The sequence below is a fragment of the Bos taurus genome, chromosome X, assembly GCF_002263795.3.
Source record: "Bos taurus isolate L1 Dominette 01449 registration number 42190680 breed Hereford chromosome X, ARS-UCD2.0, whole genome shotgun sequence".
NCBI lineage: Eukaryota > Metazoa > Chordata > Mammalia > Artiodactyla > Bovidae > Bos > Bos taurus.
Genome location: NC_037357.1, coordinates 107,851,037 through 107,874,938, shown reverse-complemented (window position 1 = coordinate 107,874,938; position 23,902 = coordinate 107,851,037). Strand labels below are relative to the sequence as shown.

The 23,902-nt window shown below is 39.3% G+C and overlaps 1 non-coding gene across 1 annotated transcript; it reads left to right on the top strand.

Annotated features, from left to right (window-relative positions):
• Positions 1–23,628: 23,628 nt before the first annotated feature.
• On the top strand, positions 23,629–23,700 carry TRNAH-AUG (transfer RNA histidin (anticodon AUG)). Its single transcript has one exon. It is a non-coding gene; the product is annotated as a tRNA-His (tRNA).
• Positions 23,701–23,902: the final 202 nt, after the last annotated feature.

Genomic DNA, 23,902 nt, shown 5'->3' with positions numbered 1-23,902 from the left:
CAACAGTGTATGAGAGTTTCCTTTCCTCCACATCCTCGACAGTTCTTGTTATCTCTTGCATTTTTGATAATGGTCTTTCTAACAGGTGTGAGGTGATATCTCATTGTGATTTTAATTTGCATTTCCCTAATAGTAGGGGATATTGAACACCTTTGAATGTGCCTGTTGGCCATCTGTATGTCTTTAGCTCCTCTGTCCATTTTTTAATCAGGTTTTTCATGTCATTTTTGATGTTGAGTTATATGAGTTCTTTATTCTCTGCATTCCTTTTATCACTGTTTGATTGTACTTAGCACTCCCTAGCAGGCCACATCAGAGAAGGCAATGGCAACCCCCCTCCGGTACTCTTGCCTGGAAAATCCCATGGATGGAGTTTGCCTGGAAAATCCTATGGATGGAGGAGCCTGGTAGGCTGCAGTCCATGGGGTCGTGAAGAGTTGGACACGACTGAGCGACTTCACTTTCGCTTTTCACTTTCATGCATTGGAGAAGGCAATGGCAACCCACTTCAGTGTTCTTGCCTGGAGAATCCCAGGGACGGGGGAGCCTGGTGGGCTGCCGTCTATGGGGTCACACAGAGTCGGACACGACTGAAGTGACTTAACAGCAGCGGCAGCAGGCTATATAGTTCAGATGTTATCTTTATTGTTCGTTGTCTGTATCTCAAACCCCAAATAAAAGCCCCATCAGACTGCATTTCCAAGTTAAGACACTGGGACATGTGATACATAAATAATATCTCGAATAGTTGACTTCCTCAAAAGGACCTTTGAAATATTTGGGATGCAAACATCTCTCAGCAAGAGCAGCCTTGAATGGTCTAGTACAGACTACATACAGTTTAGGGGGGATTCCTTCCCAGACATGTCTGTTACTAGTTGAGTTGATAATGAGTTAAATTGTTTCTGGTATTTCAATTCAACCTCTGAGCTCTCTTGAGATATTTTGGACAAAGTCCAAGATTCTTAAATGTGGGTCATTTTCATCTAGGTATAAGCTTTCAACTCATAGGGTACTTGACTACATAAATCAATTAAAGAAGAATAAGAAGGAAATATGAGCTATAAAATATTGACTCACAAGGTGTCTGCAAATGACCCCGGATTTAATATTATTTGGGGCCAACTTGTTTCTGATGGCCTCAATAATTGGGTAAAACTGTTCAAATAGTGTTCAGTCCTTCCTGGCTTTGGTAATAATGACCAGAGATTAATGGATCAAAAAATCATAATCATATTCATGAAGACAGGTCTGTGTATTGATCATAAAGTTATGAAAACATCATTGCTTACCTTAAGTATGTCAGGGTAGGCCTGGGATAAAATTATAGGCACCACTGGAATAAATGAAAAGTTCCAGGCAAAATGCATCAGATTTATATGTGGGAAGAGCCACATATACCTTGTGGGCAGGGATCATCCTGAGAAACTTAGAGCAAGCTTCCCTGTGTTCTGTTAGACGGCAAAATAGGAGGCATTTTTTTTTTAGGATTGGGTTCCCTTGTGGCTCAGCTGGTAAAGAATCTGCCTGCAGTGTGGGAGACCTGGGTTCAATCCCCAGGTTGGGAAGATCCCCTGGAGAAGGAAAAGGCTACCCACTCCAGTATTCTGACCTGGAGAATCCATGGACTGTATAGTCCATAGGATCACAAAGAGTCAGACACGACTAAGCAACTTTCACTTCACTTGCACTTTTTTCGGGATAGCAGGTGGCAAATTCTCAATCAGTGTAAAAGTGGAACTTATTCAAAATTAATGCCTTTAACAAATTTATTAAGCACCTACTAAGTAGCTTGAATGTGTGAATTACCCAGGGATTTAGCATTCTAATTCAGTGGGTCTGGGGTAGGGCCAGCCAAAGAGTCTACATTTCTTACCAACTCCCAGTTGATATTGATTATGCTGGTCCCAGGCTCACTTTTGAGTAGTAAGGACCAATATTATAAAATTTTATTCTCTTGAAATATTGTCCCGTATTACTCCCCTCGAAAGATTTCACCAGTATCACTTGTTCTTCTGTATGTGTGTTTAGTCCTATGCAGTTTTGCCACCCATGTAGGTTTGTAGATTCACCATCACAGTAAACATATAGAACAGTTCCATCACTCCCAACATCCCCACCCCACAACATTGCTAGCCTCTGGCAACTGCTAATCTGTTACCATCTCTACAATTTTGTCATTTTGAAAATGTTATATAAATAGAATTATGCAGTATGTAACCTTTTGAGATTGGTGCTTTGACTTTGTACTTCTTCAGAGAGTCATCTAGATTTTTGCCTGTATCAACAGATCATTCCTTTCTATTGGAGACAAGCATTCTGTGGGATTAAAGCACCACAGTTGGTTTAACCTGTCACCAGTTGAAAGATATCAGGGTTGTGTGTCCATTTTCAACTATTAGAGATAAAACTGCTCTGAACCTTTGTCTACAGATTTTTGTGTGAACTTAAGTTTTCATTTCTTTGGGGTGAATAACCAAGATTGCAGTTGCAGGGTGATATGGCTTCCCTGGTAGCTCAGCTGGTAAAGAATCCGCCCGCAATGCAGGAGATCCTGGTTCAATTCCTGGGTCAGGAAGATCCCCTAGAGAAGGGATAGGCTACCCACTCCAGTATTCGTGGGCTTCCCTGGTGGCTCAGATGGTAAAGAATCCAACTGCATTGTGGGAGAGACCTGGGTTCAATCCCTAGTTTGGGAAAATCCCCTGGAGGAGGGCATGGCAACCCACTCCAGTATTCTTGTCTGGAGAATCCCCATGGACAGAGGAGCCTAGTAGTCCATGGGGTTGCAAAGAGTCGGACACAACTGAGCAACTAAGCACACAACACACACACACACGGTACTTTTATGTTTAATTTTATATGTAAGTGCCAAATTGTTACCCAGCGAGGCTGTACAGTTTTATATTCCCACTAGCAAAGTTTGAATGTAGCAGTTTCTCCTCATCCTTGCCAGCATTTGGTGGTGTCACTATTTTTTTTTTAAATATATTAGCACACACTTCTTTTTATTACATTAAAATTAGGCAACGGTCTGACAATGAAAGGGCTGCTTATGGAATAGTGTTATGTTAAACTTTACTTACAGGATGTTAAACCCTTAGAACTAAGCTTTTCTCTATAGTTACTGCTACAAAGGTGGTTTTACACAAACACTAAATTAAAAAACAAAAACAAAAAAAAAGCTTTAGAACACAATGAATTACTTTTATTTTGATATATATATCCACATCTCAGCATTTAGTGATCCTGAACAAAAAAGTGAAAAAATGCAACAGTTTGCCAGGGATTTGGCAATCTCTCAAGCACGCTGAGTTTTTTCTTAATCCCTGTTGAGGACCTTGAGAAGCAGCAGCCCCAAAATCAAAGTATACACCGACCGAGGTTCTTTTTGTTCCAGTTGTCAGATTCCAGACTAGACCCAGATGGATTGCAAAGATGAACAAGTGAGAGCCCTGTTTAAAACTTCTTGAAATTGTAAAAGCAATTACAGGAAAAGAAAATTCATTTAGAGGGATTGTGTGTGCTGACTGCTGCTGCTAAGTCGCTTCAGTCATGTCCGACCTTGTGCAACCGCATAGACGGCAGCCCACCAGGCTCACCCGTCCCTAGGATTCTCAGGGCAAGAACACTGGAGTGGGTTGCCATTTCCTTCTCCAATGCATGAAAGTGAAAAGTGAAAGTGAAGTCGCTCAGTTGTGTCCGACTCCTAGCGACCCCATGGACTGCAGCCTACCAGGCTCCTCCGTCCATGGGATTTTCAAGGCAAGAGTACTGGAGTAGGGTGCCATTGCCTTCTCCATGTGTGCTGACAGGAGTCTTCTATTGCCTTTCTCCAAGTTTATCCACCAAAGACTTTGAGAGCTGGCAGGTCTGAGTAACTCTGTTGATTGTTCTTTTCACCTTATCAAAACATGAGCTAAAAACCATATCAGCCAATGATAACAGCAGAGGGTGGCAGGGCTGAGAACCCATTATTCAAATCCCAGGCTGGTGGAGAGTAAATAAAGTGGTTGTAAAGCTAAATGAGGGGCTTCCCTGGTGGCTCAGAGGTTAAAGTGTCTGCCTGGAATGAGGGAGACCTGGGTTCTATCCCTGGGTTGGGAAGATCCCCTGGAGAAGGAAATGGCACCCCACTCCAGTACTCTTGCCTAGAGAATCCCATGGAGGGAGGAGCCTGGTAGGCTACAGTCCACGGGGTCTCAAAGAGTCGGACACGACTGAGCAACTTCACTTTCACTTTCAAAGCTAAATGAGGAAGGTCAGAGACTCTTTCCAACCTTACCTGATGGCTTCTGGCCAAAGCAAGGAGGTGTCATGGAAAGTGTTGGATGGTGACAGTGCAAAAATGGACTTGAGGAGGAGGAAGGAAAAAACAGCACCTCTTGGTTAAGGTAGGGAGAGAAGTGATATGGGAAAAGCCCTGAATTCCTCACCAAAGGCTAATTTCAGAGGGGAGCAGAGTGAGTTACGATCTATGCTTTGGTCATGGGTGGTAGTGGAGAGTGAGGAGAAGGATAATTGCTTGAGGGGGTCATCATTTAAGACTTAAAGAAACCAGGAGGGGATAGGGGAGAAGGCAGAGATCCCAGGCCATGTAATCAGCAGCAAGGCTGAGTTAGATGTGACTAGTTAGATCTAACAATTGAATTAGATATGCCCTGCTGGTTATGACGGGAGTCAATTTAAATTTCTTGGACCCAGAAGTTCAACTGTGTGGATAGTGGTTACACTTGACAGATTTATTTGTTATAGCACAACTTATACATTTCACATGGACACAAAATTAGTGTCCTTTACAGTATCTGAAAATAAACTGCCTTTGAATGGGCACTTCCTTTCCAGTACTTTGAGGTCTCCAAGATGTATCTAGAAAATTTACTATTGGAGAAAAAAAATGAAAACTGCTCAAATCTCATGGGGGATATGGGAGGGCCTGTATTTTTTTATTTTGGATTAATTACTGTTACTGTATAACACTGTCCTTCAGGCAGCTGAGGAATTTTCATATTTTCTTTAGACATTAGGTGCCAAAGCTCTTATAGGACAACTTTGATGCTAGGTGAATTTTGCCATTTTGCTCTTGAGTCCACAACTCCATTGTAACTATTAACTCCATCTATATTAATTTTTGTTACAAGTCTTACAAAGGGGCATGCTCCTAGGCATTTAGGTCCACATCCTAGTTCAAGGCTGTATATTCAGTTTTCATAGATTGTTCTTGGGGGCCCAGTTATCACTCCTGTCCATCTTGTAAGTGTCATGTGTTGGTCAGTTTTTAGACCCCAGCTACTGCCGTCTCCTAATACTTTCTGATGTTTTTTGAGTTCTAACCATTGAAAATTGCAAGTGACTTTTACTCCCAAGCTTGTGGCGGCTGCCAACTTGCATTGCTGTCACTCTTTCACTATTTTTTTTCTAATTTTAGTAATTCTAATAGATATGTAGTGATATCTCAAAGTGGTTTTGATTTGCCTAATGGCTAATGATGTCAAACATCTTTCCTATGCTTCTTTGTCATTTGAATATCATCTTTGGTTAAATGTCTGTCTGTGTTTATCCCAGTTTCTCACTGAATTTTTCTCTTGTTTCTGTTGATTTTAACAGTTCTTCATATGTTCTAGATACTGCCACTGTCATGTACTTCTTTAGAATTATTTTCTCCCAATTTTAAGTTTGTATTTCATCTTCTTCACAGAGTCTTTTTGCAGAGCAAAGGTTTATAGTTTTAGTGAGGTCCAGTTTATTATTTTTTTCCTTTTATGGATTATGCTTTGGATATCATGTTTAACAATAGCTTGCCTAGACCTGATCCCAAAGAATTTCTATTATTTATTTTCTCATAAAGATTTTATAATTTTAAGTATTACATTTAAATCCTTGAACATTTTGGAAATTTTTTTTTTATATAAGGTGTGAGATTTAGCTCAGATCTTATTACACCTCTTGAGGTATAGCATGAGATCCAGGTGGCTGTTATGTTCAGTTTCCCACTAGACTCCCCTGGTATCACCCTTAAAAAAGTGGAGCAGAGCATTTACACCTCACTGCAGACAGCTGAAGTTAAGTTCAGCCAGCCCTTCCCTCTGCTGACATCTTCCCAGCAAATGCGCGACACTGATTTTTACTGCCTTGTTGATTCTGAGTGAATGTAGAAGTTCAGCAGCTCCCTGCTGGGCCCCACTGACACTACATGAGGAAAGAGAAATAGAGTGTCTGCCAGCTCCACTTCTCATCACCTCATCTACCTCATTGCTAGTGAGTAGGAGGTGAGACGCTGCTCCCCATAGTGCTCCACAGACACAGGGAAAGGACTGTGAAGCTTAGTGGGGACCATCTCTGCCTCATACTACCTCACTTAGTCTCATTTCTTTCAGGAAGATGTGGACAGTCTGTTCACTGCTGGATCCTACTGACACCATCCTGAGTGGGAGGGAGAATGATAATAACACCTGCTCTGACCGGTGGGGATGGAAGATCAGATCCCTACTCAGCTTCACCAATACTGTTCCTGAGGGGGAATCATTGGTGGACTTCCCAGGTGGCTTGGCAGTAAGGAATCCGCCTGCCAATGCAGGGGGCATGGGTTTGATCCCTGGGTGGGGAAGATCCCCTGGGGGAGGAAATGGCAACCCATCTTTTAATGTTTTATTTAATTTTTAAAAATTTTCCCAGTATTCTTGCCTGAGAAATCTCATGAACAGAGGAGCCTGGTGGGCTACAGTCCGTGGGGTCACAAAAAGTTGCACACAACTGAGCAACTAAACAACAACAACCACAAGGGGGATATGTGCACAGCCTGCCTCTGTGGAGCAGAGTATAGATGACTAGCTCCCCCCTTAGCCCTGCCAGCTCCACTGGGCAGGGGAATCAGAGGGCTGCCGCCTCTCTGTGGTACAAGGGGGAGTTGCAGAATGAAAGAGGATCAGCTTGTGCTTGGCTCCAGTGGAACTGTGGGAAAGGGGTACAGTTTTTCCATTGTTTCATTTATTTTGGGCTGGAATAGAGTGGCTATTGCAAAAAAGGTTTCTGTTGTTAAGGTACCCATTTTCTGGGTCTCTAACTAGGGGAAATGGTTTTTGTTTTGATTGGTTTCATTTTAATCTGTGCTTTTTTGGATTGGAGGCTTTTATGGAATCCTGTTTGAGAAGTGATAAGAAAACCCAGGAAACTCACTTGTCATGTTGATCTTCAACCCCCTGCAGTTTAAACCTGCACAGAAAAGACTGCTGTGGGAAGGAACTGGCTTACTCTGGGTTGTTACTGAGGACCAATCCTTTTTCTCAGCCATGGATATTGCATTCTCTGAACCTGAGGGCCCAGCTGTGACACTTTCATTGTTTTCCATGAAATTTCTCTTTAATAAGGATTGAAAAGAGTAAGGCTTCAGTTCGGACAGTCATCCTGGTGGCTTCAAGAGGCGCTATCGACCTCTGAGGTGTTACATGGGATGACAGAAAAGGAAGCTCTGGCCTGCCTCCTTGTAGCTACATCATATCTTAAAAAAAAAATAAAAGAGCTGCTGGCTTCTCTTTTTGCTTCTGAATGTGGGTCTTTGCCAACACCCTTCCAAGTCCAGTATGTTTTATGTTCCTTATTACTGAGCTCATATTTTTTCAAATACTTCCCTCCAGAAAGGTCCTGGCAATAAATGATTGAACTTCATAGAATTTATTTATTTATTTTAGAATTAAAAAAAAATTGGCTGGGCTGGATCTGAATTTGCAGCATACAGGGTCTTTGATCTTCATTGCAACCCATGGGATCTGTAGTTGCAGCATGTGAGATCTAGTTCCCTGACCAGGGATTGAACACAGGCTCCTGTATTGGGAGTGTGGAGTCTTAGCCACTGGACCACCAGGGAAGTCCTTCGTAGAATTTATTCTTAACTTCTTGCCCCTCAGTTCATGTCCTCTCTGCCCACTCTTAGGATAACTCAGAGTGCCCAGTGTTTCATGACACTGCATTTTAACATCTTTTTATGAAATAGAGAAATGTGGCAGGCTTGTAGAAATGTCTGACAAACTCTGGTGTTTAAAGCACCTATAAAAACACTTTTTAGATTCATTAATATTTTATCAATAAACAGAACTTATATGTAAAATTCTCAAATGTCTTTTAGAGAAAGTGTAAGTTCTTGCTCTGTATCAGATATAACAGAATCATAAAAAACACAAGAAAATCAACCCAAGTCATCTAGACTTAATAGCAAAATTCAAACACCAATGCCATTTATAATGGGAAATCTGATTTTTTTTTTTTTTTATATGAAGCAACATTATCTTTTCTAACTGTACTTGGAGATGAGGGCTCAAAAGATCACACAATCCAAACTTCATTTGGAGATGAGGAAATATACTCAGAGGACGTAAATGGCTTGTCCAAGATCACTGACCCAATTAATTCTGAATTAAGATTCGTATCTCTTAATTTTTGGACCAATATTATTTTCATTACGTCAGTGGTTCTCACATTTTAGGGTACATTAGAATCACCTAGAATGGCATGTTTAAAAACAGACTGCTGGGTCCCACCCTCAGAGTTTCTGATTGAGTTTTTAGAGTATAACATGAAAATTTACATCTCATACCAGATTCCACACAGCTGCTGATGCTGCTGCTCGCAGGGACCACTCTTGAGAACAGCTGAATTGCTGCGTTTTCCTCTATTTCTCTTCTATTTTACTTTAATGAACATCTTTATTTTTACCTTTATATCTTGGATAATTTTGAAAATACACAAAAGTGGACCAGAGACTATGTATAAGGAATCTTTATCAAACACCACCAACCATCCAACAGTGGCCAATCTGAAGAACTTGACATATCACTTTAATGTTTAGGCACTTTTGTCTGGGAAACAGATATTCTTAGATGTCAAAAAGGTCTAATAAGTATAAGTTCTTGTATTATTACTCTAGTATTTTTAAGTTTGTGGTTTTATTTAATGTAGACTGTATTTACAACTTTAAGATGGAGACAATGGTTTAACAGCTTCCATATTACAAGGAAGGAAAAGTACAAATGCTCACATGGTTCTTACATGATTCACCCAGGACTCATACTTAAGTCTGACTCTAGAATTTATTAATAACTTGCTGATCATCATCATTCAGTCGCTTTAATTAAAGCCAAACTCATCTGATTTAAGGCAAAGACACTATCTTAGTCCATTTTGCTATAATAGAATGTCATAGGCTGGGTGACTGTAACATTTATTCTCACAGTTCTGGAGACTGGCAAGTTCAAGATCAAGGCTCTGGCAGATTCAGTGTCTTGTGAGCACCTACTTCTTGCCCATAAACAGCCATCTTGCTATCTCAAATGGTAGAAGGATGAGGCGTCCCTCTAGAATCTCTTTTATAAAGGTCACTAATCCCATTCATGAGGCTCTACTCTCATGACCTAATCACCTCCCAAAGGCCTTACTTCCAAATACCACCATAATGGGGATTAGGGTTTCAAAATATGAATTTGGGGAGGATGCAAACATTTAGTCTATCAGTCAGTCATTCAGTTCAGTCTCTCAGTGGTATCTGATGCTTTCTGACCCCATGGACTGCAGCACGCCAGGCTTTCCTGTCCATCACCAACTCCCAGAGCTTACTCAAACTCATGTCCATTGAGTCAGTGATGCCATCCAACCATCTCATCCTCTGTCGTCCCCTTTTCCTCCTGCCTTCAATCTTCCCCAACATCAGGGTCTTTTCCAATGAGTCAGTTCTTTGCATCATGTGGCCAAAATATTGGACCTTCATCTTCAGCATCAGTTCTTACAATTAATATTCAGGACTGATTTCCTTTAGAATTGACTGGTTTGATCTCCTTGCAGTCCAAGGGACTCTCAGGAGTCTTCTGCAACACCACAGTTCAAAAACATCAATTCTTTGACACTCAGCCTTGTTTATGGTCCAGCTCTCACATCCATACATGACTACTAGAAAAACCACAGCTTTGACTAGATGGACCTTTGTGGGCAAAGTAATGTCTCTGCTTTTTAATATGCTGTCTATGTCGGTCATAGCTTTTCTTCCAAAGAGCAAGTGTCTTTTAATTTCATGGCTGCAGTCACCATCTGCAGTGATTTTGGAGCCCAAGAAAATAAAAGTCTGTCACTGTTTCCATTGTTTTCCCATCTATTTGCCATGAAGTGATGGGACCAGATGCCATGATCTTCGTTTTTTGAATGTTGAGTTTTAAGCCAGCTTTTTCACTCTCCTCTTTCACTTTCATCAGGAGGCTCTTTAGTTCTTCTTTGCTTTCTGCCATAAGGGTGGTGTCATCTGCGTATCTGAGGTTATTGATATTTCTCCCAGCAATCTTGATTCCAGCTGTGCTTCATCCCGCCCAGCATTTCTCATGATGTACTCTGCATACAAGTTAAATAAGCAGGGTGAAAATATACAGCCTTGACATACTCCTTTCCCGTTCAGTCTATAGCAGGCACATAACTGACTGCACGTATTATATATATATATATGTAACCAGTAATGGTGGTACAGTATTAGTACTTGTGAGGAAATGATAAGTGGTTGGTGACCCAGGAATATTCAGACCTTCTGGTGGAGTGAAAGTGGCTGTATTTCCAGTCAAACTTCCAGTGACATTAATTGCCATAAGGATTTCAGCATCACCACCTGATGCAATGTTCATGCCAGAGTATGGAGTTCTCCCTTCATTTAGGACCTGAATCTCACTGAGTCTGTCTCTTGCTTTCAGAAATGTAGATAATCTTTGCCATTTATGTGCCTCCAACAAATTGTGAAGTTTAATGTGCTATCAAGAGCTTTTTAGATGAATATTCAAATATAGTACCGTGTGTCTCTAAATAGTTCTCTATATTATACATTTATGAATAGTTCATATGCAATTATGACCCAATCATCAGAAATATAAAAGTATAAAATACCTACATGTGTCAAATAAAATGCCACTCAGCATTGGCATCTGATGAAATCTTATCCTAAACTCCAAATCCTTACACTGCTCTAACAGTTACCACCTTCTGAGATATAGCTGATTTCCTTAGTGTGTACCTCTCTGACAAACATTATACCCCGTACTTTCTATGATTAGCACAGAATAAAAAACAAAAAGTCAGAGAAAAGCCACCTGAGATGAAACTTGACAGTTATAGTACTTTCTTACCACTGACCTGTGGCTTTTTAAAATGTGATTCTGATTTCTTTTCTTCACGTTTGTAATTTGGGACAATAATGAGTGGTTTTAGGACACTGTATGAGTCGACAGCTGTTTTTATCTAAGATCTAGAAGAAAAAATAAAAACATCCGCTTTATGTATTTTTATATTAACAGATTTGCATCCAGTAGAGATTAATTAGCATATGAAAAGTTTCTCATCAGCATTGCAACTGCAAATGTCAATGAGATATCATCAGAATAGTTAAAATTAAAAGAAGTGACATGCCAAGTGTTGGCAAGAAAGAAGAGTAGCTGGAATTTGTTCATATTGCTGGCTGGAAGTAAACTGGTAAAACTGCTTTGGAAAACTGTTTTAACAGCAATTGGCAAGGCTAAAATACAAATACCCTAGGATCCAGTAATTCCATTCTTGGCCCTGTACACAAACATAAATGTGTACGTATGTACCAAAATGCATGAACAGAAATGATCTTCCCAGCCAGAACCTGAAAACAACACAAATTGCAACCACAGGTGAATGGATAAATACATGTGATATATTCATACAATAGGATATAACTCAGCAGTAAAAAGAATAAACTACTGATATATGCAAATACATAGATGACACTCACATATATAATATTGAGCAAAAGAAAGTCAAACACAAAAGAGGACAAACTATATAATTCCTTTTATATCAAATTCAAAAACAGCCAAAACTTTTAGGAGTATTGGCTATGAGAAGACACAAGGGAGCTTCCTGGAGTTTTGGATATGTCCTTTACTTGATATCAGATTCTGGTTTCATGGGTGTAAAAATTCATCAAGCTTTACCCTTAAGATCTGTTTGCTTACTAAAATATTTTCTTAAAAAATAGAAATAAAAAGATAATCCAAAATTGTCAAAATGTCCAATTGAATTAACACTTCCAGCCAGGCTCATTTCAAAGTATAAAAACTTGGTTCCAGAGAATTAAAGCTTTTTGGAGGCATCAGGTTATATGTCTTGAGCTTATTCGTGGGTAGTATATTTTCAGTGTTCTGCTCAGGAACCAACAATGCTTAAAGGTAGATTTAGTATCATCTCTTTTTATTGTATAGTGCCACATGGAAGCAGCAATATCTCATATCCCACATTTTGAGTTGAATACTCAGTCATATAACTCATAATTTTCTACTCATAAATATACAATTAAGCAACTTAACAGCCATCACAACTTATACAACTCCTGAAAAGCAGTCATTTAAGTTACTACTGGATTTATCCAATACTGGAAAGTTTTTGCTGAACAAAACAGTCATCATTTTTTCCCTGAGATTTTTGGGAAACTGTTTATACATATCTTATTTTATATATATATATATATATATTTTTTTTTTACAGATAGATGTCTTCTTTCCCACCCCCCCCCACACACACACATACTCTGTCATTGTATGCACACCCAGAAAAAAGATATGGCCTCGATTCTAAGTCATATTCTGAATGGGACTGTCTTCTACCTGGAATGCAGTATCTTACAAAGGTACACAAAATAGGAAGGTGCTCCCAGCCTGAAGAGATTCCCACTATGAAGACATCTGCTAAGGTGTTGCGTTTGGCTTTTGCTACAGTTTTGCACAACGCTCTGTTACCCCAGATACAAAATGACACAGGGAATTAATTTCCAGGAATGAAGCTTTGAGTCATGGGTTTTGTGTCTGGAATGCTTTTTTACCACTGCCTTTTTGATCTTTGAAATGGAGCAAACCCTTGTATCCTGGAATTAATTTTTACACCAGAGGACATTCTCAAATATCATTTTTCTTTTGAGAGGGGTCTGTCCTTCATATTGTAGTCATGAGGTCTTACTAAATATATCATCTCTGCTATTTAAAACAGACTATTACAAGCCAGATGCTACTCTCAGCATTGCAATGGCTGAAACAACGTAGAATATAAAAGATGTTTCATGTCCATGGAAGTGGTAGAGGCAGCAAATGAACTGGATTCCTTTAAGATGAATCTTTTATGGACCAGCAGATTTATTTGGAGTTACTTGGAGAGGAGTTATTTCATTAGCAACTAACTCTGATCTATGTCAGCAATAAGGCATCCTTAAGTCATTTATTTCAGTATAAGAAGTCACTGCAGAAGAAATATGATTATTGACTATCTAAGATGGAAATAAATATTGAGGCAAAACTAAGACTTTTTTTTATAGAAGTATGAATATTACACTTGATTTTATGGTTCATTTAACCAAAGCATTTGTCTATTATACTTTTGGTGAGTAAATTTATGATCAAGAAAGATGAAACAATTATTTTTTAAGGAACCTTAAAGCTAACACATTTTTGCAGAATTTTTAGCAGTGATTTAAGTACAAACTTAGAGCTATTATATAAGGAGTATGGGAAATGCTGGTTGCTCAACTGATTTTTGACAAAAAGGCAAAAGCAATTTAATGGAGAAAAAATTACCTTTCAACAAATGATGCTGGAGCAATTGGACATTTGGAGGCAAATATATAAAATGAACTTCAGCCTGAATCTCATATTTTTGTATAACAAAAATTAACTTGAAATAGATTACAGATTTAAATATAAAAATTGAAACTATAAAAATTTTTAGAAAAAGCAAAGGAGAAAATCTTTGGAAACTAAGGCTAGTCAAAGAGTTCCTAGACTTGACATAGTCAAGCACAATCCATTAAAGAAATCCAATAAGGAAAATACTAATATTAATAATTCAGACTTCATCAAATTTATATGCTTTTGTTTTATAAAAACACTGTTAAGTGGATTAAAACACAAGCTACAGACTGAAACAAAATAATTGCAACCAAACCACATATCTACCACAGGATTAGTATCTACAATATGTTAAAACTCTCAAATCAATTCAGTCGCTCAGTCGTGTCCGACTCTTTGCAGCCCTGTGGGCTGCAGCACGCAAGGCCTCCCTGTCCATCACCAACTACCAGAGCCCACTCAAACTCATGTCCATCGAGTGGGTAATGCCATCTAACCATCTCATCCTCTGTTGTCCTCTTCTCTTCCTGCTTCAATCTTTCCCAGCATCAGGGTCTTTTCTAATGAGTTGTTCTTCGCATGAGGTGGCCAAAGTACTGGAGTTGCAGCTTTAACATCAGTCCTTCCAATGAACACCCAGGACTGATCTCCTTTAAGATGGACTGGCTGGATCTCCTTGCAGTCCAAGGGACTCTCAAGAGTCTTCTCCAACACCACAGTTCAAAAGCATCAATTCTTCTGCGCTCAGCTTTCTTTATAGTCCAACTCTTACATCCATACATGACTACTGGAAAAACCATAGCTTTGACTAGAGGGACCTTTGTTGGTAAAATAATATCTGTGCTTTTTAACATGCTGTCTAAGTTGATCATAGCTTTTCTTCCAAGGAGCAAGCGTCTTTTAATTTCATGGCTGCATTCACTATCTGCAGTGATTTTGGAGCCCAAAAATATAAAGTCTGTCATTTTTTCCATTGTTTCCCCATCTATGTGCCATGAAGTGATGGGACCAGATGCCATGATCTTCGTTTTTTGAATGTTGAGTTTTAAGCCAGCTTTTTTACTCTCTTACACTTTCATCAAGAGGCTTTTTAATTCTTTGCTTTCTGCCATAAGGGTGGTGTCATCTGCATATCTGAGGTTATTGATATTTCTCCTGGCAGTCTGACTCCAGCTTGTGCTTCATCCAGCCCAGCATGATATATTCTGCATATAAGTTCAATAAGCAGGGTGCCAATATACAGCCTTGACGTACTCCTTTCCCAATTTTGAACCAGTCTGTTGTTCCATGTCCAGTTCTAACTGTTACTTCTTGACCTGCATACAGATTTCTCAGGAGGCAGGTCAGGTGGTCTGGTATTCTCTTCTCTTTCCAAATTTTCCACAGTTTGTGGTGATGCACACAGTCAAAGGCTTTGGTGTAGTCAATAAAGCAGAAGTAGATATTTTTCTGGAACTCTCTTGCTTTTTCAATGATCCAATGGATGTTAGCAATTTCATCTCTGGTTCCTCTATCTTTTCTAAATCCAGCTTGATCATCTGGAAGTTCATAGTTCACATACTGTTGAAGCCTGGCTTGGAGAATTTTGAGCATTACTTTGCTAGTGTGTGAGATGAGTGCAGTGCAGTAGTTTGAACATTCTTTGGCATTGCCTTTCTTTGGGATTGGAATGAAAACTAACCTTTTCCAGTCCTGAGGCCACTACTGAGTTTTCCAGATTTGCTGGCATATTGAGTGTAGCACTTTCACAGCATCATCTTTCAGGATTTGAAATAGCTAAACTGGAATTCCATCACCTCCACTAGCTTTTTCATAGTAATGCTTCCTAAGGCCCTCTTGACTTTGCATTCCAGGATGTCTGGCTCTAGGTGAGTGATCACACCACCTCAAAACTCAACAGTAAAACAGCAACCAAAAAAAAAATCTGACTGGAAAATATTAAAAAGATACAAAGAGGTACTTCATGAAGAGGATATATAGTGGGAAAACAAACATGAAAATACGTTCATCATTAGATGTTGTAACTGCTGTTGCTGCTGCTGCATCGCTTCAGTCGTGTCCGACTCTGTTCGACCCCATAGACGGCAGCCCACCAGGCTCCCCCGTCCCTGGGATTCTCCAGGCAAGACCACTGGAGTAGACTGCCATTTCCTTCTCCAATGCATGAAACTGAAAAGTGAAAGTGAAGTCGCTCAGTCATGTCCGACTCTTATCGACCCCATGGACTGCAGCCTACCAGGCTCCTCCATCCATGGGAGTTTCCAGGCAAGAGTACTGGAGTTCGGTGCCATTGCCACAATGAGATACCATCATGCCTCTATGAGAATAGTTCCAAATAAAAATAATGGCACCAAAATTTCTAGAGAGGCTGTGGAGAAACCTAATCACACACACATTGCTGGAGAAAATATAAAATGGCACAGCCATACTGGAATCAATTTGGCAGTTTGTTATAAAACTAAATATACAGCTGCTCTACAATGCAGCATTGGCACTGTTGCTGTTCATCCCAGAGAAGTGAAAACTTTTGTTCACACAAAAACCTGTACATGAAAGTTCATAGTAGCTTTATTTATAATAGTCAAAATTGCAAACAACTCAGATGTTCTTCAAGAGGAGAATGGTTATGCAAATCATGGCACACCCCTACCATGGACTACTACTCATCAATAAAAAAGGAACAAACAATGCAGTAGTCTGTATGAATCTCCAGAGGACTGTTCTGAGTGAAAAAAGCCAATAGTCAAAGATCACATGGTATATGATTCCATTTATGTAATATTCTTGAAAAGATCTAATTGTAGAAATGATGACTAGAATAGTGGTTGTCAAGTTTAAAGAGATGATGAGTGAGAATGAGGTAAGGTTGTCCATTAAAGAGCAATATGAAAGAAAAATCTTTGTAGTGATGGAATTGGCCTGTATCAATGTCAATATCCTAATTATGGTATTGTACTATAATTTTGTAAGATGTTAATATTGGGGAAACTAAGCAAAAGTTATATGTAATCTTCTTTATTTTTCCCACTGCATGTGAACCTACAATTTCCTTAAAATCTTTTTTAAAGTTTATGTAAAAAATTATATTCATAGTGTGTTTGTGTTTGTAATTGTAACAGAGATTGTGTTCAGAGATATTATGAATGAGTAATACTGAGATTCTCTTGGACAAAGAGACCATGAATGTCCACTATGTTCACTAAGAAGCTTTTCTCTCAGATATATATAAAGTAATACTACATAGGCATTTCTTCTCTCTATATCTGGTTATATACTTGACCACCTCACCCCAGCTTGTTCTGACCTTGATGCGGTAAAAAGTGGAGGCCATGAATCTATTGCAGAAAAGAGAGTGGGGCACAGGAAGATGGTCACATCCCAGGTCACGTCCGAGTCCCTGAGATGGCTGCAGAGTGTGGGTTCTTAGCTTCGTGCAGGAAAGAATTCAAGAGCAAGCCATAGTGAAGAGAAAGAAGGTCCATTCAGGGAAGAAACACACTCCATAGACAGAGTGTGGGCCATCTTGGAAGGCAAGAGAGGCCCCAGGGTATGGGGTTGTCAGTTTTTATAAGGGTGAGTTATTTCATAGGCTAATGAGTGGAACAAGTATTCCAGCTATTTTGGAGAAGGGATGGGGATTTCCAGGAATGAACCACTGCCTACTTTTGACCTTTATGGTTGTGGTACCCGGCTCTTGGATCTAGTTGGTTCTAATCAGCTTATGTCATGTCCTCGGGCTATGCCATTCTTTTCAAGGTTGTTCATTGCCCTCTTCCCTTCCTATCTCATACCTTCCATATCCATTATCCATGTACTAATATTCTTGTGCTGCTTCTTTAAACTGATTCAGAAGCAAGTCCATCTGGTATACTTATTCAGAGTAAATAATTATTGCCTGAAGTTTTAAATGTAAAGGAGAGATATATCAGAAAGATCCAGGTATAACACATGAAACTTAAGGATATGCAATACAGACAGACCTCCCTAGTGATACAAACAAGCTATTGGAATGGTATTAGTAAGTGAGTCACATCATAGCAGCTCCAGTTTGTTAGTTCCTTATGTCTCTGTCCGAAGTTGGGCTTTATTGATGTTTTTCATCATTTATTGATGCATACTTTACTGTCTCGTAACTCCCAAATTTACCTAACTAAATCAGTTCAGTTCAGTCTCTCGGTCATTTCTGACTCTTTGTGACCCCATGAATTGCAGCATGCCAGGCCTCCCTGTCCATCACCAACTCCCAGAGTTCACCCAAACTCATGTGCATGGAGACAAAGGAGACAGAGGTTTGATTCCTGGATTGGGAAGATCCTCTGGAGGAGGAAGTGGCAACCCACTCCAATATTCTTGTCTGGAGAATCCCATGGACAGAGGAGCCTGGTGGGTTACAGTCCATAGGGCTGCAAAGAGTCCAACACAACTGAGCACATTGCCTGTACTCCCTCAACAGTCAACGTCCAGTACCTGACAGCCCTGCCGCACTGCAGACTTCTACCTAAAAGGCTTTCTTTCACACAACTGTAAGTTCCTGCACCTAGAAAGTTAATGCTACGAGGATACAGCCCTAAGCAATGACAATGAGAACTAGAGGATAAATATCACACTAATTGCTAACCTATCTAAGCATTAAAATTCAGCCTTACCCACAGTCACATTAGATTATTGTCTAATGTCTTACTTCAGGTTAATTAATGAAGAGCTTTTTATAATAGAGAACAAATGTCTCCCTGTAGATGTAATTTCAAATAGGGCCCTCAGTTTAAAAACTCTACATACCACAATATTTTAAGTCTCCACAACAGAGTTTTACTTAGGAACATGTTAGTTTAATAGCAAAGATTCAGCAATTTGATATTCAGTGAGGATATGTTAACCCTGGCAGAAAAGGGCATAGTAAATTACTTAACTAATCCTAAAATGTGGAGATCAAGTCTCTTCTCAGTGATAGCTGATAAAGAGGAAACAATCCCAATATCCTTAACCAATTGATGGAGTTGGAAATTTTTACACAACTCTTTAAATGTTAAGCATATCCTAAAACAGAGCAAAAATTAATTTAGTGACTGATTGTCATCTATAGGTGTAAAATTCTAGAAACCTCATAGCCATTTTCATTTGAAAGTGGTTGGATTTCCTTTATCAATTAATTTGGCAAAACTCTAATAGAATGTGTAGTTAAAAATTAACCCAGAAACACTGATACAGATTCTGTCATTGATGGATCCCCTTTTGCACTACAATATTGTCAATGAAAGATTTAAGAAAAAAAAAAAAGAACCTTAGATAAGATAAACATCTTCATAGGCCAGAGGCAAAACAGAAAGCTGGAATTGTACATGAGGCTGAAGATCCATATTCCAAAGCAAGCGGTGGGAGGTGTAAGTTCACCTCCTTTGGGAGTAGAAGGACTAGAGGTCTTGCTTTTGAAATGGAAAAACAGAGCCAGCTTCACTGCATAAATCCAGGGGCTATCACTCATAAAAGTAAGGTGAAAAGAAATACTGACAACTGCTGCCTGGGGCTACAACTTACACAGAGCTGCCAGGCAATGTAACCCTGAGGATATGGACAAGACCTCAGGACAGAGCTGCCTGGGGCTCACTAACCATTTCAGTATATTCTTCATACCCCTACTAGGGAGGAGCCCCAAGCCTTCATTATGAAAGCTGTTTCTCAACTAATGCCCCAGGACATTCATGGAAGTAGCCTCACAGCTTCCTGCTAGAGAGGAAGCAACCTAGAGAGAGAAAACAAAGAAAAAGGAAAAAAAAAAAGTTTCCTTTAGATAAACCTGTGATCTGAAACTCTAAAATGCTTGAGGAATTCTAATGTTAAGGCAGAGCCAAAAAAAAAATAAATAAACCTTGGAACAGGAGTTATTTTCTGATGATACATATGTTCTGAAATAGTTGTGTGTGTGTGTGTGTTAGTCACTCAGTCGTGTCTGACTCTTTGTGACCTCTTGGACTCCTCTGTCCAGGCCAGGCTCTGCCAGGCTCCTCTGTCCATGGGATTCTGCAGGCAAGAATACTGGAGTGGGTTGCCATTTCCTTCTCTATGGAATCTTCCCAACCCAAGGATAGAACCTGGGTCTCCTGCATTGTAGGCAGATTCTTTACCATCTGAGCTATAAGGGAAGCCCATGAAATAGTTAGATAAATGTTCGAAATAAGCATGGTTAGAATACTCAAAGGTGTGAGGACCCAACATTTATAAAAAGAACAAGAAAATACTAAACACAAAGTTACATGCATAAAATAAGATGGGTAGAAAAAAGAATTCAGTTGAAATATGGAAACAAAAATATAAAAAATAGAAATAAAATTAATAGATAAGATAAACTCTAAACAGAACACCACTGAAAAGATTAATCCTGACTGATAGCACTTAACACTTCACCTACCACATAGTAAAAAAACAAAAGAGATAAAGTACATGCAAGAGCAGTTAATATACCCACAAGATCTATTGAGTTCTTTTACACTTAAACTTCACTAATGTCTTTGAAAACATGTCCTAGCATATAGACAATACAGGTACTGGCATGAAAAGAATATTTGATATTCGCTGAGAATTTTCTGACACTGAAGAGAGACAAAAGTATTCAAATTATCAGTGCACTTTGAGTAGCAAGCAGAACAGTAACCATATAATAATAATAGCATAATGGATCCATAGTCAGGCACATAATAGAGCAGTTTCAAGAAATGAAGAATAAAAGAAAAAATGTAAAAGCTAGAATAAAGAAAAATCAGTTTATCTAAATGGCAAAGGCAACTTGACAGTTTATTTCTCATTAACAACAAGAGAGGACAGAAAAAAATGGAATAATAGTTTCAAAGTGCTGAGAGAAAACATAATTATGAACCCAGAGTTCTACACCCAACAAAATGTAATTCAAAAGTAAGAGCAAAATGAAGATCTTTTTAGAAATAGAAAGACTGAATGATGTTGCCACAAGTAAACCTTTATAACATTGACTTTGGTTAGAAGGAACACCTAAATAAATGCCATTTTTGTCTTACTGCAAATAAATTTCAGTAAGGTACTTACAAGGAGATTAGATAGGTCTCAAAACTTTGCCCTAGGCTCCTTGTAATGCCCTATTAACTCTTTTCTTCCCAGGGGGAGAGAGGGTAGGGATAATATTCCACATTGTCCAGTCTGTTCAGTATCTATGCCTTGCTCTGGTGGGCTTAGTGGGGACAGGGCCCCTGACTGGAGTACCCTTACCTCAGGAGCAGGATCTAGATATTTCTCATACATTTCTTCTCAGTTTTTTCTCAGTCTACAACACCACCTCCTCTTCTCTCTGCTCACTGCTGTTTAACTGTCTGTTTTTCAGGGTGGTATTCACGCCCCTTTTCTCTTTTTCAGTATTTTGTACTAATATGTGAACCTTAAAGTCACCTGGACGGAGAAGGCAATGGCACCCCATTCCAATACTCTTGCCTGGAAAATCCTATGGATGGAGGAGCCTGGTAGGCTGCAGTCCATGGGGTCTCTAAGAGTTGGACACAACTGAGCGACTTCACTTTCACTTTTTACTTTCATGCATTGGAGAAGGAAATGGCAACCCACTCCAGTGTTCTTGCCTGGAGAATCCCAGGGATGGCAGAGCCTGGTGGGCTGCCGTCTATGGGGTCGCACAGAGTCAGACACAACTGAAGTGACTTAGCAGCAAAGTCACCTGGAAAACTTGTTAAAATATAGATTTTTAAATCTAGCCCCAAATATACTGAATCAGAATGGAAAGAATGAACTGCATTTTTAGCAATCAACTCAGATAGTTCTGATGCATACTAGAGATTAAGAACCACCACTTTAAAACACGATTTATGTACTAAGTATTATGATGTATAATTTTGTTTTTGACTCATAACAGTTTACCAATAAGTCACAAAATTTATATCAGAATCAAAGCCATGTTCTAAGATCCACCTGCTAACTAGCTGTTTCAATATAAATGTCCCGTATTTACCCACCTTCTGTTCAGTTTTTTTCACGTAGTCACTGAGCTAAGAATGTGAATTACCTTAAGCTCCTTTATTCCCACTTAACATTTGTTCCCATGTTTTCTGTCAGTCCCCAACCCATTTATCCTGAGCTCCAACCATTGCTTTATTGGTTCCTAGACATGCCAGTCTTGAGAGTTTACAGTCTGTTCTGTACATAGACGACTCCAAATCCAATAATATTCTTTTTAAAAATGACGTTTTCCTTGAAGTCTTTTCTCATTCCCCAGTCGGGTCCCCACATCTGTGTTTCCACCCCAAGGTCTCAATCACAGCACTTTCCATATGATCTGGAAACTACCTGCTTATCCCTGTCTTCCAGACGAGTCAGGGAGCACTTGCAGAATAGGTCTCATCTGGGCTCTTTTTTTTAATTTTTATTTTTTATGTTTTAATATCTCAAGGATCTATACAAACCCTAGCTTGGAGCAGTACTTAATATTTGTTTTGTTTTTAAAATAGATTCTGTAATCTTGCTCATAGGTATAAACATATGAGCAAATTGATAGATATTTGAAAAAAGTTCTAGTCAAGGCTATGGTTTTTCCAGTGGTCATGTATGGATGTGAGAGTTGGACTATAAAGAAAGCTGAGCGCCGAAGAATTGATGCTTTTGAACTGTGGTGTTGGAGAAGACTCTTGAGAGTCCCTTGGACTGCAAGGAGATCCAACCAGTCAGTCCTGAATATTCATTGGAAGGACTGATGCTGAAGCTGAAACTCCAATACTTTGGCCACCTGATGTGAAGAACTGACTCATTTAAAAAGACCCTGATGCTTGGAAAGATTGAAGGCAGGAGGAGAAGGAGACAAGAGGATGAGATGGTTGGATGGCATCACGGACTCAATGGACATGAGTTTGAGTAAACTCCGGGAGTTGGTGATGGACAGGGAGGCCTGGTGTGCTGCCGTCCATGGGGTCGCAAAGAGTTGGACATGACTGAACAGGTGAACTGAACTGAACTAAACTGACCAAAGTTCATATAATTTACAGTCAAATTCTAAATTAGCATATGTATTTTTTTAAAGGATAGTGTAAGGTTCATGTGGAACTTTCAGATTCCCAGAAAATTATCTTCTTTTCTGCAGGAAATTCACATAGTAATGAACAAATTAGTGACCCTCAAATAAGAAACTCTAGGTAAAACCTTTTATTGCCTTTGCAGATTCCCTTTTTTAGTATGAAGCCACAAACATCAACACAGTACAGTGTGTTCCTTTTCTTCTAAAGATCAGGAAGGAGTTTGTGGACCAGGGTGGACCTTTTCCTGTTCACTCCCCCTACTCCCCATGTAGCTGCTCTAGTCTCTGAATTGATTTGATGTCCTTTGATTTTAAGAGCCATTGATATTTACAAGGGTTGGACAAATAGTGAGAAGTATACAAAGCAACAGTTTTCTCTCCCTGAATCATTTCCTAACACCAGTGGATACTTAAAATAAAACAAAGGACTGGTCATGCTTGAAAAGTCTTTTAAGGTTTTACTGATTGCATGTTGCTCTGTAGGTTATCATGGGAACTAGGACCATAGCTATATAAAGAGAGACTTATATAGCTTGTCACTTTCCATATATTGGTCATATTCACAATTCTTCTTTATAAAAAATGTATTCACATTCTTCTTTATAAAGAATGTTTCTATAGGACATTTTAAAAAGTAAAACTGCCAAAGGAATGTTGAAAATTCCTAATCTAGTTCAAGTCCCTTACAGTATTAAAATAATCCACAAATGATGGGTGAGCAAAGAGCATTTAACACGATGACCTCGACTCTTTATGTCTTCTTGACACCTGAGGATTAGGATATTTCTTGCTATCTGGCCACACTGAGGACAATTTCAGATATTCAGATAAATATGAAATTTATAAACTAGGTAAACTATGAAGCCCAAATATCCTAAAACAAATAAAGACTGAGAGTCATTTGCTATATGGTCCTGATAATGAATGACTTCCCTGGTGGCTCAGATGGTAAAGCATCTGCCTATGATGCAGGAGACCCAGGTTCAATTCCTGGGTGGGGAACATCCCCTGAAGAAGGAAATGGCAACCCACTCCAGTACTCTTGCCTGGAAAATCCCATGGATGGAGGATCCTGGTGGGCTATAGTCCATGGGGTCGCAAAAAGTTGGACACAACTCAGTGACTTCCCTTCCCTAATAATGAATAGGGCTTCGGGAGATCATTTGCCAATAAATATTAAGTAGAATGGCTTGTACTTCAGGTG